The sequence below is a fragment of the Numenius arquata genome, chromosome 3 (genome assembly GCF_964106895.1).
Source record: "Numenius arquata chromosome 3, bNumArq3.hap1.1, whole genome shotgun sequence".
NCBI lineage: Eukaryota > Metazoa > Chordata > Aves > Charadriiformes > Scolopacidae > Numenius > Numenius arquata.
In genome coordinates this window covers 69,009,064-69,018,085 of record NC_133578.1, presented here as the reverse complement: position 1 = coordinate 69,018,085, position 9,022 = coordinate 69,009,064, and positions in this window count along the sequence as shown.

Genomic DNA, 9,022 nt, shown 5'->3' with positions numbered 1-9,022 from the left:
TTGGTTGTCACTTCCTAATCCCTCTCCTTTACCATCTCAAGATGATCCTAGGCAGCACCTCCTCTTTGTTGCTGTAACAGGAGGTACAGCTGGGCACCACTGCAGTAATCAAAATGTATTTATTGGTTTCTTGCTACTATATATAAGCTGTTAGGAAGTTTGAATCCCTGCTGGGGCCGATCAGGAAATCATTAGACTGAAGTAGAAGAAAATTAAATTCTAGAGGATACTGTTCTTAAAATGTACCATAAGGATTTGGAAAAATATGGAGATTCATGCAAGAGAAGGGCCCTGAATGACAGAGGAAATTCTCCCCCAAGAACTTTTGATGGAAGGAGTAACAGAAATACAGCAGTGTCTGTGGGTATATGTGCCATTTCAGTTTAGTCTGTGTATCTTCTGTGCTGATGTATAAGGAGTTATTGTGTTGAGACAGCAAATGAACAGTATCTGGTTTCCCCAGGAAATTATCATTGGCTAATTAAAACTGTAAACTCAGAACATCCAATGGGACTGCTGTTCTGCAACAGGACAAATCTTGCTCAAACCTGAACAATGGCACCTGAAGATATTTGAGTTACGGGCTTTTAGTTCAGCCAACTGGACAACAGGCTAATTCCAAGAATGCATACCAGTGTCAGATATACTAGTCCAATCTCATAGGTGGAGACCTGACTTTAATTTCTAGGTCAGCTACTGACCCATTGTCTCTTGTCTTGCCCACCATCCCAGTAAAACTGATGAAAAGTCACATGTTTAAGAACATTTAAGTTGTAGGTATTGTCTTATCTTGGATGAGGAAGCACGTGATGTTCCTCTGAGCTGGAGCTGAAGAAATATTCTGTTAATAAACCTGTAGTTTTCTTGTCCATCTGCCTGGAGATGAGAATCCAGTGTGCTGCCATGACCTGTGTTTTCATTCAAGATCTCTGGATATTTGTCACTTCTGATTTTTGCATTCCTCCTAAACCTGGACACAACGCTCAGTACTGTAGGAGGACAGAGAGCCAACATGATGCAATGTGCAGGTCTGCTCCCACTTTGTAGGTATAGATTCCTTTCAAATCAAGCAATTCTTGGAAGTATTCATCATCTATAGGAATCCTTCTTTCATAAAGATTTAGGACCGGATGAAGCATAATTAGATCATTTTTTAAGGCAAGACCCAGAGTCATGTCACTGATTCAACAACTACAAGACAGAACAATCTAGTGTGGAGTTAAACACCGCTTGCCTTTACACCCAAGCTTTTTCCCCTGGAGCATTTTTTCATTATCTCTGATTACTTAGTCATAAAGATTTAAGGAATAAGGACAAAAATCCTGTCTTCTTGGTATGCCTTCAAATTGGTACAGAGCTTGCAATGCCGATATTAATAAAGGGTTGCAACAGTTCAGCTATTAATAAATTTTCTCTGGCAGAGCTTAGCAGAATATGATGAATTCTGGGTAGAGTATGTTATGCTAATTAGCATAAATATAGGAAAGACCTTTTCCCTTCTGAATATAAGAATACTCAAAAGGAATACTGCAGCTAACATATGCACACAGGAACATAAGATTATATGTATCACAGGCAACATCGTCTTATTAGCTACGAACATATGTTTTGTACAAAGAGAGGCTCTGATTGTTAAAGGCAGGGCAGAGTGCTGACAGATGAGGTGAAGAGAAAGAATTAAGAGATGAAGCTCGTAGGATACAGTTCACAGAAACACCCTTGGAGACTTCTTAGACTGAAAACCGCCTGTTTCTATACAGTATAAAGCACAGTCTTCAGAGTTTTTTGGGGACCACCGCCCCCAGTCACACAGCCCCATGCCCCCTCCCCCCCATGACATACATATCAGTTAATTAATGTGGACTGTTTTTTTCCCCCCTTCTAATGAGAGCTATCCTGCAAAGAAAAATGGGGAAAACCAAACCAACAAAAGATATCTTTCCTCCCAATATTCCAAGTATCCGCTTTTATGGAAATGAGCTGCCTCATCTGAAATGTTTCCCTATATCATTCCCAAGAGTGTAATAACTCCATAGGAATAAATGGTTGTGGTTTATTTGTTTTATTATTTTTCCTTTAAATACTGTCTTGAAATAAGAAATGGAGAAACTTCCAAAGCTTTTGTAATCAATGGACAGAATTGGATATTGTGTATGAAATATTTCTTTTAGAGAGATAACCAGGACCGTGTCACAGCAGGAGCTGCAGTAGGATAATGAAGCACAATCCTTCTAATTACAAGACCAAAACAAAACAAAATGCTAATGCTTCTCAAATCACATGTAGTGCACAGACATAGTGGATGTTGTTAAAGTGAAGGTCTTTATATCTTCCCCCTTGCCTTTAGTGTCCCTTTAGGCTAACAAGAAATTCTCTACTATTATGGTTGTTCACATAAAGCAGAGTTCGGCTCACGTTTGTTGATGGCACTGATACAAAGTGATTTAACCACCTGAACCAAAAGTAGGGATTTAATGAGCAGTGGGAATTTTGGATTTGAAGGCATAAGGTTGGGGCAAAGGTATCTTATAAAAGTCTGAGTGTCTCCTCCAAGCACTGCTAAATTTTGTTCCTGTTGACGCTGCACTGAGTTTACTGTAGGTTTCAGTGAAAATTTTGTCAGGTATCTGATGGAAAAGTCCACTAGGAATGGTGGAATTTAGGTGGCCTTTGGGTCAGGCCTAATGAAGAGGCCTTTCTAGTTACTTGAGATTGAATTGTAATTTCTCTGTGAATGCTGATGAGCAATTTTACACGAGAGTAACAGGAGGAAGTAGAAATAAATAGACAGCAGAAGTTGCTTTCATTTTTCATTCAGAAACTGCCAGAAAAGTCAGCTGTCTTCATCTCAGGACTAGAAAATGGCATGAGATGCCATGCTTGAAGGACCCTGGGCAAATAAGGATATGAGCAGCCTGATCTGGCAAAGTTCCCCACTGACTTCCTAGAGATTTGCATGGGGTTTCTGTAAGACTGAATGTTTCTATTTGACCTGTGTTGCAGTGCTGCATCATAAAAAATTAAGGTGATACACAGTATCTTCTATTATTCAGTATTACTCTGAAGATGCATCAAAAGGAGTATGTTTTCCAAACACAGGATGGTCTGTCTGCCGTTATCTATGTTGCAGTAAATTCTCTGAGGGATACATTATATGACTCAGAATCAGTTTGAAATAACACAGTCCCACTTGGTTCCTGGTAATCACATTGGAGATGTGCTTTGCACCATGCTATGCACAGAACGTGTTGTCTTATTCAGATCCATCTTTTTAGCCTCTGCTTTCTTTCAAATACAAAAACCACAGAGGCAGGACAACAAAAATTCAGGTTTTGGTGAGATAGCATTTGTGATTATGGTTCTAGCTTGTGTGTTTGTTTATAGTAAAAGGAATATATGTATTTATAGCTACCCTATAAGCCTGACTGCTCCTTATCCTTTCTTTTTAAGGGTGAAGGTGGAAGGAAAGGGAAGGCACAACTGAACCCAGCCATTCACATACAAAATGCTAGAACTCTTTTTTTTTTTTTTTTTTGCATTAAATCTTAGATCTCTTTATTTACAAAATGCCTCTGTCACCTATTCTTGATCCACTGAGTACAGACTTTTACATTTGATATGATAATAAGCATGATAAAGGCAAAAATAATCTTCAAATTGTTGTGTGGGTTAAATATCTGCTTGTTAACAGAAATACAATAACAATAATTTGCAAAAGGCTTTAGCCATTAAGAGAACAAGCATTTCTCATCCTATCCCAGCAACAATTTATTGAAGGTCTCTATTTAGAAACATAGAAGGTGAATATCTTGAAGAGGGTCACAGAACTACAGTTGCTCTAATCATATTCTGTACAATTTTGATTATCAGGATCCAAGCATAGGACCTGCAGTGCATGGATGCAGTTCTTTGAGCTTCAGGGTGGACTCCTGCAGGCCTAGAATTAAATAGTCTAAGCTGCCTAACAGTTCTTTGAATTTAATTTCTTAGAAGCACGTGAAGATGTTATACATGTTATAGAGGCATTCTGAATACTCTGCTTATTTTTTCTTCACATGTGTTCTCTGTCAACCAGATAGAGTTAAGATTTTCTCTATCTCACTGGTGCACTGTAAACACTGGTTAAGTGAAGAGCTGGAAGTATTTAATTATTGTGATAATATGAGGCCATTATATCCCATTGATTGTAGGTAGCTGGCTCTAGGGAATGCACTGTATAAGCATCTGAAGTGCTTTCCAGATACTAATTATTGCTACAAGACTATCATTCCCATTTGAAGGTAGGGAAATTAAGGCACGGATTAGTGCGTATTGGGGCTTTCAAACACAACAAATCCTGATCTAGACACTGAAATCCATACTGAAAATTTCCAACTAATTGCAGAGTTTTGCTCTTGCCAACGTTGATGGAAATCTGTCAGGATATTACAGAGATATCCAAAATATCTGAATGAGGCCTTTTGGTTTGGCCAAGTCATCTTTGCCCTTAGGTTTTGATCAATTCTGTTCGTGCAGAACTTATGGTGGTTAATACAGCTTGTGTGATTTAAGGGCAAATGTTGGAAACTGCGGGCCAAGAGTCTTGCTCCCTGCTGTGCTGTGAGCTGATGAGGTGAGATCTGGGAATTCCAGATTCAGCCTCCCAGACCTCCTTCCCTTCCAGCTTTCTGTCTCCAGTAGCAGCAAGTCACACTTCTGGTCCAGCACAGCTATGCTGCAGTCGGAAATGCCAAAAGGCAGCTGAGGTAGTGAGGAGGAACGTGGGCTCCTCTCCAACGTGCACAAATATGTAACGTCTTGCTAATGCATTTAAATTAATGCTCTTGTAGTTTCCTGGTAAGAACAAAAATATCTTGTGGTGCAGGCACTTTCCCTTTTAGTGAACAGTGATGCCTGCAAAGAATGAGGTCTTGACAGTCTGAAAGAATTGTCTCTTTTCAAGCAGAAAGGTCAGCTACAGCTGAAGGAGCTGCAGTGAGAATACCTTCAGACTGCTCTGTCACTTACCTACATGATGAATTGCTGGGAGCTCTTTCTCCAAGGCGAGATATATTTAGACATTTGTTGATAGATCGTTCTTTTAAGGGCAGATTGATTGGGCCAAGGGATGATCAGACCAGCTGGAATTTGGCCTGAATGCAGGTAGTGATCTGGCAAAATGGATTCTCATCTGCAACTCTTCCCCTTAGATCATTTTCCTGTGGTAAATCTGCCTTTGTTCACTAACCGGCCTCTGTGCTGAACTCTGCTACATTCAGAAGTGCCAGCAGGAGCAAGGAACAATGAAATGCCCAGGAAGACATTTTAATACATTTAAATCTCTTAAAGTGGTGGCATTCAAGCATAGGCTGCAAGATTCTGCTGAACTGGAGGGTGCAGCATGCTCCTCTGCAAGCAATAGCAAAGTCTTGGGATGGGCTCTGGTCGTTGCACTGTCCAAAGCCTCTGTCCTGCAAGGCACTGTGATTTCCAGTACCTCACTTTGTGGCATTAAGAGAAAGTGGTCCTTTCCAAAACAACCTGAAAACATATTCCCCAAAATGGACCAAACCTGTTATTTTTTTTTACCTGCTTTTTTTTTCCCATGAGATTGGTAAAATGGGTTTGAAGGGCTCTTCTGAAACGGCAGAGGTGCCTGGCCTCTGCTCCAGGGAATTGTTCCCACAGGGATCGCACTTCTGGAATGGTAAATCCCCATCAGACAAAAGAGAGAACATAGGATCCATCGGCTCTTAACTTGTCTTGCATGTTTTGCAACCAAAAAAGGACATCTTTTTACCTTAGTAGAGCAATGACCAGCTTAGGTAGCCAAAAGCTATGGCTACAGCCAGGCTACAGCAGAGTCAGAAGTCATTTCCCTGTAGGCAGAATTTAGCTTGCTTGTGCGCAGGGAGGAAACCGTGGCACGCTGAAGTCCAGCTGCTTGAGAAATGCCCCTTGGCCATCAGTTTTGGCTGGGTCGGTGGGGTTTCAGGTATCTGAGGCAGTTAAGAAGGAATAATTACGCTGATGGATTACGTTACAAACATAGGGAGAAAGAGATGCCACATTGGAAAAGAACAAAACCTGGGCTCTGGGTGCTGTTGGGTTGCTGAATGAGGAGCAGAGCTGTAAAAACCTAATGCAAATTTCGTTTTAAATCCATTAAAAAACCTCATGCAACTTCAACAGTACTGCAAGCAGTCTCAAGGCTTGGAAACAACAGCGGGAGCAATTTGTTTCTGTCTGTTCAAAATGCCGCATTTTGTCTGGCCAAGTTTCTAATTTTATTACTACTGGTTTGAATCTCTAAAAGAGAACTGTGAAATGGTGAAACAAACACTTCAAACAAACCTTAAAATGAAAAATTTTAAGAAGTCTAAACTTCTGCAAAATAGGTAAAAAACCCCTCCACACAAGTTCATCCATAACATTGTTTTCCTGTTAACATGTTTCGAATTTGGCCAAAAAAATGTTTCGTCTCAGCTCAGCTTGAAGCCTCATCATGATCTCAAGAGACAGAATCAAGAGACAGAAGGTTTTGTTCTTATAGCTTTCTGGAAACGTCTATCAAAAACTTCAGTGTGAGGGTTTGTAATGAATCTGGATACCACAAATGATCTGCCTAACACAGAAGATCAAGCTGGAATTAAGTTTGAATGCTCTTCAGCTTGGCTTCAGCCTTCTACAAAGCAATCTCCAGCCACAGACAAAGCCCAAGCATCTCCTGCTGTGAAAATGGGACGGGACAGCTAGATGAACAGACAAGCATGCAAGGACGAAAGATTTTGTTTTTTATCAAAAAGCCAGAGAATAAAACTGATGTCTGGCTTGGGAGCCCAGGAGGTTATGACAGCCTCTTTAAAGGTGAAACTTTACAACACCAAGTGCGATGCCAGGCTGTCTGAAGATTCAGACAGACATGGGTATACGTGGCCTTGCTACTGAACCTCGGTTAAAAATGCATCAAATCTTCCCAGCTTACAGGGTCCACAGATCAGCAAACAGACATTTGACTGACTGGGAACAGCCCGTTCAGTCCCTGCTGCTCAGTGATGCTGCCCTGGCCAGCCATGCACGTCCTCGGTGTCCACCCCGAGGAGAAAGCAGTGCCCTGGTTTAAACCTGCCTGAAGCTCTGAGCATGAGGAGCTGCTCAGACATTGAAACTTTGAATTATTGTTTGCTCAGCCTTTTAACAACCTCTTACCAAACTTATCCATCTTGTTTTTATCTTTTAAATTGAAAAGGAATCAGCTTTCAATCTATTTTTAGTGAACAGAAAGTGATTTCACTTCTTCTCCCAAAACTTGTTTACAAGAAAGCATAATAATTAAAAAAGAGCTTAATTTATCATGTTGATAAAAAAAATTTCTTTTTTGATTAGTTCATACCATTTAAAAGAAAACTCTGAGAGAGTCTTTAGCTTATCGTTGAAGAATTTCCACAGATTTATGTTCTTAGCAAAGTTTTCAGGTGTCAGACCACTATTCTCCTATCTGGGATGTGTCCACTCCTCAGCAAGCCCTGAACTAAATTACTGATGAAATAAATGACAGTAACTTCAGGCGCTGAAAGAAACCATCTGGTGGAGAGGAGACCAACAGATGTGCTTTCACTGTCGGTACCTCAATCCACATACTTAAGAACAGCATTGCTCTATACCTCCTTGTTCACCTGCTTATTAATAATGTAGCATTTCTGCTCTTGCAGTGCTGAGGGATCCCCTTCATCATACTGGGCCCTGCATCGTGCCAGACCTCGTAGTCTCAAAGCACTAAAGTCCTAATGCTCCAGTGAACTCACTGCACTGGCCTTGGAAGAAAATGAAGCACAGGACCAGGTCTTAAGGAACCAAAACAAGCAACTGCTCCCTGAATGGGACCTGGAATGACACTGATCACAGCCACACAGGGAATAAGTAATAGTAAGAAGAGAAAGCAAGATCTTCTAAGTGCTACACCTACATACTAATTGCCAAATCAACTCTGCTCCTGAACAGATGACAGTGAATCTTATTCCTTCCTGCTGTGTCTTCTAGACATACTGTCTCTCATCACAGTTTCTTTTGATATTCCATTCTGAAATCAAGCTAAGCAATAATATGATTTTAGTAGCACATCCATATTGTCACTGGGCAGGTACCCTGGACTCACCCAGACGCACATTTTCAATGTTCCAGCAAGTGCGACTTGCTGGGTAAGGGAGAGGATTGCTCCAGAACAGAGCCTTGTGACCTTTTCTTATGGCTCCTTCCTAATCAACTGTTTTCAGGAACAGCAAAGATATAGGTAGTAGAAACAGGGTGCTCTGTCATTGCAGAGTCCCACATCATTCAAGGTAGGAGATGTGGAACATTTGCTGTTTGGAAAATGAAATAAATACTCAATTTGGCAGATTCATGGTGCATTCCTTGCTCACTAAGCTACAAGCACTATGCCGTAGCTGGGAGCTGCACGAGAGTATAGCCACGCCATAGTTTCTTGCCTGAAGTTGCCTTTGGTACTGTGCAGGTTGATCAATATTTATCTTTGTGCAATAAAGTGCAGTTTTCTACAATAAGTGATAAACCATTCCTCCTACTGAAAACTAGCACATAGAAGGTGCAAATTATGAAACAGAAAGGCAACATTTAGTAACAACAGAAACCATAGATTTGGGAGCATCATTCAAAGGGGACGTGTGTATTAGGGTAGGTCTGTTCAGCTGCAAACCAGGTAGAAAATAATTTGTCAGCTCCTGGCATTGTGCAGCTCACTGTTATTTTCAGCATGAAGAGACAGCATGGGCAGGAGAGCTGTGTCTGCCTGTGCAGAAGAATGTCTGCACTGAGAGAAGCCATCTGAAAACTAAGGTATGTATGTGGTGATGACTTGAAGGCTTTTGCTGGTCCTTCAGAGCTGCAGTGTTCAGGAAGCCCTTAAGGAGCTGCTTATCAGAGATTGCTTCTGATGAGAGGAGAATGTTGGCGATGGTTTTTGTCATGCTGGAGACAGCTGGGCAAGGAAAGAGAGGCTGGAAATAGATTTTCACTTTTACATTCG